The 15,941-nt window shown below is 42.2% G+C and overlaps 1 protein-coding gene across 2 annotated transcripts in view; it reads right to left on the bottom strand.

Moving 5' to 3' along the window:
- SOX6 (SRY-box transcription factor 6) overlaps nucleotides 1-1,124 on the bottom strand; it is a 595,827-nt gene extending 594,703 nt beyond the window's left edge. For both annotated transcript variants that reach the window (XM_032426940.1, XM_032426941.1), the window contains exon 1: nucleotides 459-1,124. The gene's annotated coding sequence lies outside the window, so the exon portion shown is untranslated. The remainder of the gene's footprint in view (nucleotides 1-458) is intronic.
- Nucleotides 1,125-15,941: the final 14,817 nt, after the last annotated feature.

Raw genomic sequence — 15,941 nt, 5'->3', positions numbered from 1 at the left:
GATCATAAAAAGTCGCGTCCAAAAATGGGGGAGGGGGAGGGAGGGCGAGAGCGGAGGGAACTGGAGGCGACTCGCGCAGGGTCCCGACAAAGTTGCCGCGGAGCGGCGGTGGGGTGAGGGTGGGAGAAGGGAGCGGCCGGGTTTTCTAGCGACCCGGGTTTTCTTTATGAACTCCTCGCGCTAAACTTCACCCGGTAGGAGAGTGCAGCAGAGATCCTCGACTCTCGCCCGCCCTCGGCCAGCGTCAACCCCACAAATAGCCAAAGTTTCCAAATCAAAATGGGGGTGGGGTAGGGTGGGGGGAGCGTTAAGAAACCCAGAGACCCAGCTGGTCCTCCCGACCTCCCGCACCCCGACCGAGCCTAGCTAACACTGAAGCGCTCCGGCGTCGCAGTCAGTCACACGGCGAATCAACACAACACTTTTCAAGAAAACAAAATATTCGCTGGGAAACTTACTTTGCATTTAGTCTCTATTCTTTGGGGGGATGCGGTTTAAGTCGGCTCGTAAAGGAAAGCTCGTTTTGTCCAGGTTGGATATTGTCTACTTATGGATCAGCCCTTGGGTGAGGGTTTATTTTAATTTATGGCTTATGCATTCTTTTAAGGTCGATTTACATGACCTCCGGCTACAACTAAGACAGCCGAGGAGGGCACTCCAGTCGTCAGTCGGCCAAACCCACAATTAAAACAGCCCTCCCCCTAGTCTTGGTGTGACTAGGACTCTCCCGGGGTAGGCTGATCGCCTGCTTTTCTCTTTTTTTTCTCTCTCTCTCTCTTCTTTCTTCACTTCTCCCTTTTTTCCTTCCTTACTTCTTTCTTTCTTTGTGCCTCTCTTTCTGTCTTTCTGTCTTTCTTTTTTTAATATCATGAAGTAAGATGTGATATCAGTTTGAAAGTTTCGGTATAACTTTCTTTAAACCCAAGACTGCAGCGATAACGAGAAATAACAGCGCTCACAAAGCCCTCAGGATGCTGCCCTCTTGTGGGCATAGAGGGCATTACCACCCAGCGGTCCCATCCGAACCCTCAGAGCACACACGCATTTGCTTACACAGAAAGAGAGAGAGAGAGAGGGAGAGGGAGGGAGAGAGAACTACACACGCACGCACAGAAGCTTCCTCTATCACACAGTTGCGCAAACTTCAATGAAATACCTACCTCAAACTTCACGGAGACTTACAAATTCATTCTCTAAGCCACCTGACTTCTTTTTCATATCATTCCCAGTTACATAGATTAGAATATCTATACGGGGAGGCGGAGGAGGAGGAATAAGGTGGGCCGAGAGGGCGGACAGATTTCCGGACGAATACTTAGGATGGCGATAACAGCTTTCTGTTGTCAAAGGTTGCGTTGTCTGTCTCTCTCTCCCCTGCCCTTTTTGCCTTAGTGTCCTACGCACAGTTATCTACAGCTACAACATGTGTTTTCTCGGAGTGGATTTTGGGGGTGGGGGGGTGGCAAGAAAACCAGAAGCCCGCCACGCAAATCTGTCACCGCCTCCGGAACAAGGCACAACTCTCCGAGAGGGGGACGCATCCTGAGGATCCGCGCGTCCACCAGCGAGCGGCAGACGCTCGGGCCCCTTTCTCAGCCTCTACTCCCCCCTCTGCGTCGGCCCCGCGGAGCGCCCTCCTCCCGCTCCTCCTCCCCTCTCCCCTCCCCAGCCAAGTACGGAAACCCGCCCGGGCTGGGCAGCCGCCGCTCCGGCAACCCGCGCCCTCGCAGGGCTCCGCGCGCTCAGCTCTCGTCCCTCCGCCTGCCCTACCCCAGCCCCTCAGTCCCAGCACAGGGAAACTAACCCCGAAGCGGCCCGGGAGGGCAGAAGCGGAAGGCACCGGGGGCCGGCGGCCCTGCCTGGGGTGCCTGCCCCCTGCCCCCTCCGACTCCCCAACAGGTAGCTCACAAACGGGCCGCGCGCTCACGCTCTGCCTCCCTCGCTCTCTAGATCGCTCGCTCCGTCCCGGTTACCTGGGCGGGCTCCAGGATGGTACCGCACGGGAGGGCTCCTTGTGCGCTGCGCCGCGGGAGTAAATGGCATTAAAGAAAAAGGGAAAGACACAAATAAAAAAAAAAAAAAATTAAGGAAGGGGAGTCGATGCTAGGTCAATTAGCACGGCCCGGGGAGCAAGGGAGCAGAACCCCCCAGCGCCGCGACCGGCACAGCCCGTTAACTCAAGTCTGCGGGGGTGTCCCGCCCCGGGCGGGGGGAGCGCTGACCGGCAGAAGTTTGCCGCCGGGGTGCCAGGAGGTGCGCGCAGAGCGGGGTGACTAGGGGCTTCCCCCTTGAAACAAGTGAAGGCGATGGTTAGTGCTGTCAATCTTGGCAATCAGTGTGAGCGGCCATGTCGTAAGTATTCAAAGCATTTCCCGTCGTGCAACATCAGAAAGTGAGTGGCCAGGGCATTGATCTGAGCGAGGGAGCGGAGGCAGGGCTCCCCTCCCAGACAACACAGGCAAGATGAGACAAGAGGCAAGGGAGGCAGCGAGCCAGGCAGGGAAGCTGGGAGGGAGGGGGAGGGCCAGAGGAAGAAGAAGGAGGGAAGAGCGGGAGGCAAAGGCAAGAGAGAACCGGAGAGAGAGGGCAGAGATCGGCGTGAGCGGAGGTTGAAATTGGAGAAAGCGCCTGGGAAGAAAGAGTGAAGGAACTACTGGGAGAGAATTGGAAGGGGACAAAGAAGAGAACTGGGGTCAGAGGAGAATGGGGACAAGTATTAGGTGGGAGAGAGACTGGGTGAGGAGTAAAGGACCAAAGGAGCACTATTAGGGCTGGGGCTGCAGGGAGGAGGAGTCAAGAGGAAGGCGAACTGCAGTGGGGCAAAGGTAGACAACTGCAGAGAAAGAAAGCAAACTGGAGAAGAGGAAGAAGGAAAGTGGGAGAGGAAAATGTAGGGGTGGTAATTTGTGTTTTGAAAAAGTTATGTGACAGCGGAGGAATGGGCTGAATATTAACAAGTACTGAGACACAGAAGTGGACCACAAAAGTGAGTCACGGAGATACAGAGAGAAAGGGAAGGACCAGGGCTGAAGCAACCAGGAAGAGGGAAAGATGGGTGAATATTAGGATGAATAATAAGAAGGATGAAAGAAAATGAAAAAGGAAGTGGTCAAAGAGAGTTTTAAAAAGAGATGCAGGAACCAGAAATAAACACACCAGTTAGTAGGATCTGGTAAATGGGGGAAGAGAAATTTATTTTAAAAGAAGGAGGAGGAGGAATTGAAAGAAAAGAAGAAAAAGCAACTGACATAGGAGATCCTTAATATATGTAGGTGGCATGTTCTGGAGACCATGTGATTATAGAGTTTATGGGTTAAAATGATTAGAAATAACAAGACATGTACAAACTACCAAAGAAAAAATATACCTTTACAGCAATAAATAAAATAAGTCCACATTTATTATATGGATAAGTTTGTGTTCAATGAAATTGGGTGAGTGATATATGTGTATTACCTTAACTTTGTAGAGGAAAAGATTTAGAGTTACGATTTCAATAGGGGTGGCTTGGAAGTTGTAGAAGAGGAAAAGAGTTTCTGTCACCCTGAACAGCATGTAAAAATGCATGTCAGATATAAGAAATTATATTAATAAAAGGCACCCCCAAAAAACCCACATAAATTAAAGATGCTCTTTGATGCATGTGTAGGGTAGATAAAAGATTTGCAAGGGTACAGAATGGCCTAAAGGAGCAGAGACCTGGAACTTTATCTTAGTGCACACAATCTGGAGGACCGAGAGGGGAGGGAATAATCTTGGTGTCAGGTAGTAGAGATGCAGAGTAAAAGAGATAGATGAGAATACCAGCTCTGACAGCAGCAGACACAGAGCTCACTCGAGGCAGTATGCACCAGGTGAGGAGGCCTTAGCTCAGGCCCAAAAAAATAGACTAGATTTCAGAAACTGAGGTCAGTGGAGAGTCAAAATTGCATCAAGATTAAAAGCTGGAAGAGAGGTTCTGACATACCTACATAACTATTGCAGACATTTGTGGAGGAAAAATCCTTACTATGTAGCAACTGATATGAGATGGCCACTTTGGGACACTTCATAAACAGGGACTTTGTGAAAGAAAATATGGACCAGGAGAGATAGGACAGGAATTATGACTAAGAACGTCAGAAAATTCAGGGCAATCTAAAGTTGCCAAGACTTTAAATAAGACTTCCCACTAGATTAAATGATAAAAATGATAAAGAGGAGAAAGCCTCACCTTTGTTACATTAATTTTTTAAAAAATGGAGAGAGTAAGCAAGCACAGAAGATGGAACAAGCTGAGATGTCATATATTGGCTTCTTAAAGTATATTTTATGTTTGATTTCATATGAACTCCAGACAAAAGAGGAAAAAGAAACAAGGGTGGAGATGAGCATCTCGAATTAGTGGGGCAGAAGGAATAGCCAGATGCTTCTACCCCAATAGGAAATAAGATGCTTGAGAATTGGGAGTTTGGGGACTGTAAGTTAAACATGACTTGATGACTGTGGGCTGAGAAGACTACTGGTCCCCAACAAGAAATCTTGTGTTCCCAAAGCCCACAGCGACTTTCAGGACTAGAAAGTCTCCCCCCAGTAGCCAGAGCCTAGAGGCCATTAAAGAGAATACCTGGCACCTTGCAGCCAGGTTCCCCCACTCTGGGGGTCCCAGAACTACCAGGCGTGCCCCTTGACCTCCAAGGCCCAAGGGACAAACCCAGACCAGCATTTCTAGCCTAGACATGGGCCAAATCTTTTCTGGGGTTTGGTTTTGGTTTTGGTTTTATAAATGAGAGAAGCCAGGCCCAGCTCTGGGTTCCAGAGTCTCACACACTTCAGCCCCCTGCCCGGAACTCAACCATAGGGGCCAAAAAAAAAAAAAAATCTCTCCAAAGCCTAAGGAGATCAAAATCGAATGACCTGTCCTAAATGCCTGCAGAGTTGGGGTCGAGAGATGAGGGGGTAGTTTCAGTCCCAAAGCCTGAATCCTCATGGAACAGCCACTGAGGGAGGTGAAACATCCCGGACGGAAACGCTGGGATACGACTGGGTTCCTCGGAGTTGCTGCGACAAGTCTGGCTTTTCAAGCACCAGCGCATCCATCTCTTTAGACACAGCATTTGGGGATCTGGGGGGTAAGACTGACCACGCCAACCAGATGCAGGCCGCTGGCAGGAGGGAAAAAGTGGGGAAAGGCGACGTTATCAAGATCTCTGGAGTCCAAGGCCCTAATACTGGGTGGTGGTGGACCTTCTGGTTAGGAGCGGCAGGAACTCTCTTTAGATTTTACCTAATAAACTGATACCAAAGTAGATTGATAAGGCGGAATACCCGCAGCTGGTCACAACATGGATCCCTAAAGTTAAAAAACTAAAGTTTGGGGTCTCCGTGCTGCACTTCAGGCTGTGCATGGGATGACACGTGGCCCTGGGGGCGGGGGTGCGCCCTAAGGGTTTCCTTTCTAGCCTCGAGCACGACCGTACAGCGCAGGGGGCGAGCCGAGAGCGCTCCAGAGGGTTGAAGTGCCGGGCTCTCCACCTGGTCCGCACTGGCCTGCGGGCTCCGAGAAGTCCCACAGGCAGCATAGGACACCCAGGCACCTTTCGACCAGATCCAGGCACACTCGAGCTCACTTGCCCTCGGGGTCGGAGCATCGCGCGGCGCGAGAACCCTGGGCGCTGAGCTAGGGGAACTGGGGACGGAAGGAGGGGCGAACGCATGGGGGCTAACTTACCTGCCGCAGCTGTCGCTGCCTCCGTGCAGTCCCGGTGTCCCTGCGCACAGCAACCAGCAAAGGCAACTCGGCTTTGCTAAGTTTGGCCTCGCACCTCCAGAGAAGAGGCGCGAACCCGCAAAGGCAAGGCGCGCGCAGTTCCTGGAGAAAGGTCCGCCTGAACTTGGGAAGGGCAACGCAGTGAATTCTGCTAAAGAAGTTAATATTTAAAGCACCCACGCAAAAATCATAACGACTGTTAAAACCTCGAATTCTCGCTGTGAAAGTCTCCTTACACCAGCCAGGCGAACAATTCAGATCTACATCTTAAGGTCTCTAACTTCTTTCAGGAAGGGCTTTATAGCTATTGTATAAATAGGACAAATATAAATGTCTTTACTTCCAAAACACGGGGAATGAGAACTTTACTGAAACGAAGAATAAGTGAAAGAGTATAAAAAGCCAAAAAGGAAGAAGTTGAAAACTTTAATTACAGCACAGAGAAAAGTTTTAGCAATTGGTTTCCTTAAACAGGGATAACAAACAAAACAGCACTTCTGTAGCCCACTGCACTTCATTTAAGTTTGGTGTAACCAAATAACCCAAACTCCCAAATAACAGTGCCCTTGGGACTCTACCTCAAAGAGGTCGGAACTGGTGTTTCAACAACAAAAGCAAAAAACAAATTGTGAATAATGCTCTGTGTTCTTTAAGACGTCATTTTGCAAAAGGACAAGGCATTGTCCCTGGACTTTAAGTGGCTAGACAATAACATTAAATTTCATGTGAATCTGCGCATCATCCTGTTGGGAAGACCACAGCGGTGGCGACAGTAGCAGCAACACCGTCACAAAGGAGGTGGGGAAAAGTGGTAAAAATGCATGAACTTTTTTCAAAGAAAAATAAAGACAAATCAGAAATAAGTTTTACAGACATGTCTTTCCTGGCTTAGGAAAGTTAATTTTTAAATGTGCTTCTGCTGTCTAAGGTGCAAAGCCGAGCGAGGGGAGTGCGTGGCTGGAATCTGCATGCTGATAAGAGAAGGCTGATGTACTTACAGTGACAGAGGGCAGGCTGCGGGAGAAAAGCTGTTTGTGTTAGCCTGCGAGTTACCCAGGGCTGCAGTGAGAGCAGAAGGGAGGAGTGGGAGTGCCAGTCTGCGTACACCTTCACCGCGTCTCATTACATCTGCCAGCCTCTCTCTCCCTCTCTCTTTCATTTCCACATTCCCTTTGTTCCTGAAAAAAAAATCTACACGTCACATCAGAGTCCCCAGATGCAGTCTACACCAAAGAAAAAAAATGAATAATTCAATCAAACTGTGCATAGTCTCTAAGGCAATAAATCTATTGCACTTAAAGAAACGAAGGGTAATTACCACCATGGAATTAGAATAAGGCCAAAGACCCGAGATGTCGTTGAGTCTCTGGGTAAACTCCCCGGTCAAATAAAGTTTCATTTATTTAATCCTTTTGACATCTCAAATGGAAAGTCAAAGAAAGATTTTTAACTTATTTTAGAAAGATATTCACTTCTTTTTAAACACATTTTAAAAGGAGGGGTGGGGAGAGGGAGAAAAAGCCTAGGGCATACTACCCCACTCAAAAGGCTCCAGAGGCAGCAGCATAGACCAGGCACAGACACAAACCAAGACAATGTGTCCGTGGAGCCCGTCCAGGGTCCATTCCTCCCCCCTCCCACACACACACACTCTCCACCCTCCTCCACTCCCCACTAATCAGACGAGGATCGCCCTCCACTCTCACCCACCACCGCAGTCAGCACGAGGGCAGCTGGAATCTGGGAACCTTACCTGAAGCACCAAGACCTAAGAGAAATCGCGCTTCCCTGCCACCAACACCCCATGCCAGCCCCATGCACCCCTCCAAAGTCCCGTAACCATCTACTTCTTTCATCTGCCTAAGAGAAACTGTAAACGGGATTTTCCCCCCACGATTGAATGGAAGCTCTGTACTGTACCGACTTCGGGATTTGCCCTGGGTTGAGTTTAGGGAATGTCTGGAAAGGAAAAAAAAAAAAAAAAGGAGGAAAAAAGAAGGGGGGAGCAGCTAAGCCTTGTCCAAGTTAGTCAGAAGGCTGTGTTAGGCAGGAAAGAGGCTACGGAAGAAACAGCTGGGATGCAGACTGGCTATGGATATCTCTAGGAACCGTGTCCTTTCGTCCCGGAGGTAAGACTGTGTGACTGTCGCACGTTTATTCTTTCGCTGTCTGTGCCTCTCTTCCCCACCCCCAAGGACCACTCCCACTCGGGTCAGCGGGCATGCACCCCGGAGAAGGGCACAGCACGACGGTCTTTATTTTCCAGATCTCTCTACTCATAAATTGTGTGTGTCACTGAAACGAAATTAGCAAATCTTCTACCGTTGGCTGCAGCGACCAAACCCTCTGTCCCTCTGCGGGTTGCGCGCTGATCGCGGCATCTCGGGCTGCAGAGCGTTCCTGCAGCCCCAGCCCGCCGGGTCGCCTGGCCTGAACGCTCAGGTGATGCTGGGGAGACTCGCGGCGTCCCAAACGGGTTTCGCTGAGGGTTTCTACCAGATCACCACCTCCCACCGCCTCTGCGCGCGCGGACGCACGCACACACCGACGCACACAGAGATACACACACATTCTGACAATCTGGCCGAACTCCTCATCTAAACTCAAGTCCCTTTAACCGTCAATTCAGCCCGCTTGAGAGCAGCGGGAAAACTAGGATGATGCGTGGAGGAACCGCGAGGGTGCCAACCTCCCGGTTTGGCGGAGCTCCGTTTACGTGCCTAAGTCGCCACCTTCAGGTCGAGCGGAAGACTGCGCCCAGCTCCCGGCTTGTTGAGACAAACCCGGCTGACACTGGCCCTGCCGTCTTTGGCGACCGCCGGGACCGCTTGAAAGGGAAACGAAGGGAGGGCCCGCAAGCCGACCCGCTGAGCAAAGCAAGGCCTGCTCTCCGAGACCTGGGCTGAGAAGAGTGAAGGCTGAAACTGCACGCTAGCTAAAACCAATAGCCAAGAACCGAGGAAGGCGCACCCTCCCAGCAAAGTACAAAGCTCCGGGCCAAGGACTCTGCAGCTCCAAGGCAGGCGCTGCTGCCCCGAAACTTCAAGCACTAACTCCCAGACCAGTGGCGAGGGGTGCAGGCAGCTTCGGAGAGACGAAACATCCGCTCCAGTCCTGGCCAAGGACCGAGCTCCCTCTTACAGTGACCTCGGCTCAACTTGGACTCCACACTCCCTGGGGCTCCTCTCCCGCTTCTTCTTGTACCCTCAGGGCATAAGACAAAGGGACTCGGGGAGCGGCCAGACCCAAGGTCACTAGCAGCGGGCTCCCGGACAAGAACTGCACCCCTGAGAAGGACGCTCAGGCAACCCAGTCGCCTGCTTCGAGAGCTGGACACTAAGCTCTATAGTCGCCCATTTCTCAGAAAATCAGTCCTTCTGCTTGTCTAACAATGGATTCGGTAAAATAATAATGATAATAATTTCAACGATTTTCAGCTTGCCCACCCCTACCTCTACTGAAACCCTTTACACAGTTTCCGGTACTCACACCTTACATTATAAGGATACCAGGCTTAGGAACCCCCTGTCTAATCCTGAAATAACTTGTGGCTGTTCTTTGTTATGCCTGGACACTGCCTTCAAGACTTGGGGACCTCTGCAAAGCTACTCTAAGTCCATCCTCCTCGGTGAACTGTGCCACAAGGGTGCCTCTGTCTTCCCTACCACTTGGGTGCACATTCTTTAAATGTAATGCTTTATCAAAGGAGAGGAAGAATAATTTTATTTATCTCAAGAAAAAGGACACTCAGGAACTATCTTGTGTTATATCTACGAGGCCATAAATCACTGGTTACTGACTCCAACCGGGACCTTCACTATTTTGGTCAGCATAGTAATAATAATAAAAATAAGTAATTAAATACATTAAATTTAAAAAAGAGAACCACAGCAACCCAGCGCTAATAATGGACAAGAAATGTATTTTCAAAGAGAGAGGCAACAGGCCTCCAAGCTAGACCCTCATTCCCTGGTTTCACGCCACAGCCTAGCAAATTAACATTAGATCCTCCTCCACTCATGTAGAAAGCCGAGTGCTATTGAATACAGTACTGAATTTTCCCAGGGAATCCCAATTATAGAAACACCTGTGCTAAGTAATGCTATTCTAATCCACTATGAAAACCTTAAATATGTAATAGCCCTCAAATCATCTCATTTCTTAGTCGCATTGGGGTGGGCCAACCTCATGGAAGAACATTAGACTTGTACAATGACCCCAGAGCCTTATCTCAGAGGGGCCTTGGTTTTACCTTACATAATCCTGGCAGTTCATCTTCTCTTAAGTGAAAGGGATATACACATGAAGCCTAATGTAACTGCCAGAAACTAAGCGTGGGTAGAAACCTCATTTAAAGAAAAACCAAATCAAAGACCAGTGACTACAAAACTGGAACTCATGGCACATGGGCAGTCAGGCACCAATTCCATAATCTTTAAATCAAAATCCTAACAACATGGAAGAAGTTGTCACTATTTGGCATATATGCTTCTTTACTATAAATAGAATATCAATGGCAAAAATATAATGAAATAAAACCACCATAAGAAGGTAGAAACCAGAAAATATAAACCTCTACCAATTCCCCCTCAAAAATACATATCAGACCTAATATTTTTAAATGCCAGACCTAATGTTTTTAAAATACTATCTAAAAGAAAATTATTTATTAAAGTACTGATTGTTTTATAGCTTAAGGGTGCCAAAACTGCCACTAAAATATCCAGATGAAAAGTGAAATTTTTATCCAAATGTTTGTCTTACAATGAAACATAGAATTATTTTTCTAACTAAAAGTGATTTAAATAATTACACAGGTAAGCATGAATATCACAAAAACCACAGAAAGGAAAAATATGATATAGTTATAGGATAATTCAACCACAGAAATGACCTTTATTCACTAAAATTCAAACTGTCTGTCCCAATAGCATCCTTCTGAGATATCATGTTACCCTTCCATTATTAAGTACTCTTGTTAAAGCATGTGCATTCCTTCATATGTGCTTCTCTTTCCAACACTTACCCCTTCCCAAATCTGAGGTTTACAATCACTAAGATGACTACCATTTCATTCAGTATACACTTTAGTCACACTAGAAACATTTGATAAATCCTACAGTTGCATTCCAGTGCCTAATAAAAGACAAGCAAGGGACACAAAAATAATGGTGTAAAACTGTTCACTGATAAATATCAAACAATAAAACAATAATTTACTAATATTATTACTCTTTAAAGGTTTGCTAATTTACCTCAGCAATTGTAGGCTTTCTGTATTATTATGTTAGCATTGTTTTAAGAAAACTGAACTTAACTGAATTCTCTTAATTTTAAAATTTGTTACTTAAAAATATTTCCTCCAAATCCCAGATTGCTATTTTTTAATTTTCTAAACAGAGGATTTCTTTTGTGTGTGTGTTTTTAAATATCACAATTATGTTGAAGACTTTTGCTTGTTTTCCACATTTTTATTCACATTTAAATATTTATTGAGTGCCTAATATGTGCAAAGCAAATAATTAAAAGTGTGTTACTTAAGGATCTATCTTTTGCACTTTTATGATTTAATAAATATTAATTAAAGTTGCACATCTACTGAAATTTATTTCATATGCTGAAAATTAATTTTTACCATGTCAGCAGAAGTATTCTGTTCAATATAAGTATATTTGATAATTGCATATGATGTTAATTCATTTTATTTGACATATACTGCTTAAGTTACCTCAGATATTTTTACTAACCAACTAGAGACATTTCTAAAAGTTCTTCTGACTTATCAAAATGTATATCTAAAAAAAAGCTTTATTTAAAAACAATCTATAGTTACAATCCAATTCCAAATAACATATTTTATGTATTTTACTTTCAAACCAGTTCTAAAAGAAACTTCAAACCATATTTTCAAATCAGTCTTTAATATAAGTGCTATGCAAAATTATTCTATAACTTGCTAGTTTTAGGTCTCTAATATGTATCACGATCATACATGTAAGATATAGATATTATCTACCTAAAGTCAAACAAACAAATGAAAGCGAAAAAAATAAGTCAGTGTTCCAAGTATCTGGATGTTTGCAATTATTTAAATAACTCACTGGATTTTATTGAATTTTTAAGTTTTCATCAGGATGTTTTGCATTAGGTTTGAATATTTTATCTTGTTAATAGAGGGAGGGGGAAAAACAGAAACACTGAGAATCTGCAACATCCTCATGCTAATTCATGTCTGTTTAAGACAATAATAAGTGAAAAGCTTCACTTATTCACACTTAAAGTTCTAGAACAGTAGTAGGTTTCTGGAGAAAATATTTAAACTCAAGAGCTCAATACAGAAACCTCTTTTAATCGTATACAATATGTTATCAACCTACTTTCCAAGTTGATGAAGTTTAGTACTAAACTGAATATTAAGCAAATAAGTGTTAACTATGTTCACTAGAATTAGCATATTTCAGATTATAGTTTATAAATTTTTAAGAGCATCTGCATCATGATATGGTTGCCATAGAAACTGCAACAATATGTCATTTCAATTAATTTTATATGCAGTGATAAGGCCTAGTTCTACATCACTTCAATACAAGTTTGAAAAGCAAAGACTGAAAAGCGATATAAATAGCGAATAGTGAGTTTCTAATTTATACCAGTTTAGAAACTAATAAAGTACAAGCCTTTTAAAAAGAAAAATGCACAATGCATTCTAATTGCATGAAAAGATAGCAATTTAATAAAGATCATAAAATGTTTTAAAATAAATATATTCTGAAAAAAAGTTTTCATTAACAATCAACTACAATCAACTACTTTACTTCTCTAGTATTCTATACTTTTGTTACTTAGGTTTATTTATAGGTAACATAAATTATTGGTTATTACATATTACTTAATTATTAAATTATGGATGCTCTCTCTGTTCTCTAGAGATAGGTGCATTTGCTTTTACATTATAAATTCAAAACAACTGGTGCAGAATTTTAAAATTTTTTAAGTAATTATTGCAACAGATCCTTTTCACTTAGGAGGAAGACACAATGTATTACTGCAAAAGCCTTCTTAGTATGTCACTGCCAGAAATATTCCATTGACATTAACGGCTCAATTATTGGAACAGAAAAAGCTTATGAAAATAAAGCATATATTTCCTAAAGAATAAATATGGCAAATGATTTGGAGCTCTCAATTAATCTGTTCCTTGGCTAAGAAATACTTTTTCCTTATATTTTCTCTCACTGCACATTTTTGTATGGACTATGCCCAAGAAAACTCTGAAAATGATTTGAAAAGGCAAATTATATTTAAGCCTATATTTATCATGCATCTTTCTTTAGATATAATGTAGCCTTTCTTGCTAATAATTTCAATTAATTACTATAAAGCAATGTCCCCAAAATATCTATAAAAATATTATAATACTAACAGTAATTTTTAGAAAAATAAATGAAGACAGTATGTGTGTATTTTTTAATGGCAAAGAAACATTCTAAAGAAGAAAAGATAAACATACACAACTTATTCTTCTTGATAGGATTAAGAGGATTCCAAAGAAGCATTTAAATCCCCAGTTTTCCTGACAATTAACAATGAAAAACAGATGTTTACAAAGCTGTTTCATATGCTGTCTTAAAAGACGATAAAAGATGGTTTGTGGATAGTAAGAAGGAAGAGACAGATAACTGCTTGCCGAGTGTATATTTAAAAAGCATTTTCATTGGCTCAGTTATTGTTAATAGTGAAAGAAAACACTTTGTGCTGCACATACTGTATGACTGTGACTATAGAAAACTGCCATCATAAAGTCCTCAAAAACTCTTAAGATGTAATTTACAAAGATAATAATAACACAGAATTATTTCACTTCTCTGAATGCTACACATTTGCATACCAGGACTGTGTACAATATACTCATAATGCACATTCATAATAACAAGGACTTCTTAACACTATAACTACAGCATAAGATCTGTGCATTAGACAATCTATCCTACCAAGTTTTACTTACTGGTGTGAAAGTGTTAGTCTGAGAAAGCCAGGTGTCTGCTACCTACACAACTGAAGACCAGCCCATTAACTACTACATCACCATCGTGAGAAAATACAATGATAAAACTGAAAATTGTGTGACCCTGCAAGGCAATAACAATACTATCTAGTAGTATCTATCTAGCATTATATTGGAAAACATCAAATGAATATTTTAAAAGTTGTCTGTCATAATCATGGACTTATATTACAAAAAATCCCTAAAATACAACTAATGTTTAATTGTTTTTTATATTATTTCTTGAACCAAGCACCATGCTAGGCACCTTAAAAATGTTTAATTTTTTAAGTATTTGAGCATTTTTATTTTCTGAAAATAAATCTTAATAATAAATCTTCTTCATGAAGCATTTATCTCCTGCCTACATCACAGTAACTGTGTATTCGGTATCCACTACAGGTAATAGATAAATTGTAATTTTGGTTATTGTCCATGTCGTTTCTTGTTCTTATTCAGGAGAGAATATATCCTAATAAACAACAAAAATACGGTATTTCTATTGCCCAGATGGGTTATTTACTAAATTTACTCCCTGCCATTTTCTATATTAGTCAAAATGGAAATGATATTTTTGAAACAAAGAGAGGAGACAGGTACAATATTGCCATATGTTCAATATATAACAATACCTGGATTGGCACAAACCGAGCAAAAATATCTAATTATGAAAAATTCCTGAATATATTAAAACATTTACATTTTTTAAACTAAAATTTTGTTTAATATGAAAAATGACAGAAGATAATTACTTGTCCTTAAAATTGTATTAAATATTCAATAACCCATAAGCATTTGTTTATATGAATATTACTATTGAAGTTGAATGTATTTTACTGTGAAGCTTCAATTATCTCCCAGATTATAATAAAGTATGAAATATATTCATGTATTTGACTTCATTCAATTAAAAAAATTTTTAAATATAAGTTAATTATTTAAATGAACATTACAATTATGTTAGGAGCATGACATTTAAACACAGGGAACAAAGAAACTACCTTGCACCAGCAACACTTTAGTCCTAATACTATGTTAGTTAAAAGACTGTTAAAATCACCAACAGACTTCTAATTTAATATACAAAAGTACAGTAGTATATAATACAGTATAAAATGTGTACTTTCTCATTCTGCTTTTATCTGTGTGTTTATATTTGAAAAAGCATGCAACCTAAATTTTTTATGAATAATATGTCTTCCTGCAAACTTAAATAAGATGTGTCCTACAATTAGCAAACTTGGTTTTGGTCTGTTTGTAATTAGGATTTCACAGAGTGATGCATACAACAGCTAATATTCTGCTGCTCTGTAGTTACACAAGGAGAGCTCATGTACTACTTAAAATTATTTTGTGGTATCCTTAAACCAACTAAAAATCCTAAAATGAGAGAACTAAAAACAATTTACCCACGCCAAATCCAAATGTGCAAGGCATGAGTGCTAAGAAGAGTAAGAAAAGAGTAATGGTATCTCATTTCCATAAGCATATAGTTCACAATCATCACAAGTCATTCCAACAGATGCATTTAAAGATGCATCAAATACATTGAAATGAATGGTTATTCAAATGTCACAAAAGGCAAATACAACCTAGAAATAGTGGAAGTAATTTCTCAGTTTTCCAGAGAGTATAGTGTTGTACACAAAGATGACCTAGAGTATCAGATTGTTTTAATATTACAGTTTTGTTCTCATTGACTATATATATTTAGACACTGCCTTAAGCAAAAGACCAGCACAGTTGAATAAATCCGCTTCTAAAATAATTTATACATTCAACTGCAGAATTTTTTTCAGACTGCTAAGTTTGTAGTGCCCTTTGACACATTTATTAATAATCGTATATCCTAAGTCATTTCTACTTCCCTGAGTACTACTTCTACATTCACTAGTCATTATCTTCTTGTCTTGTCTTCTTGTTTTAGCAAGTGAATGTTTAATTCTTATATATCATCTCTCCCATCTTCCCAAATAATTACGTAACAACTCTTGGCTAAATCAAGTCAATGCTTACATTATCACACAAAGTAAATTTTGTTCATGGCTGAGCCAAGTAGTATACTATAAATACATGTCATTTCTTTTATAACTTTTTTGTTTTTCCTTATCGAAAGGCTCACTTATAATAATCTACTAACTTCTTATG

Source organism: Phoca vitulina, unplaced genomic scaffold (genome assembly GCF_004348235.1).
Source record: "Phoca vitulina isolate PV1807 unplaced genomic scaffold, GSC_HSeal_1.0 scaffold36, whole genome shotgun sequence".
Lineage (NCBI taxonomy): Eukaryota > Metazoa > Chordata > Mammalia > Carnivora > Phocidae > Phoca > Phoca vitulina.
The sequence above is the reverse complement of the archived record's forward strand: the minus strand, read 5'-3'. Positions and strand labels throughout refer to the sequence as shown.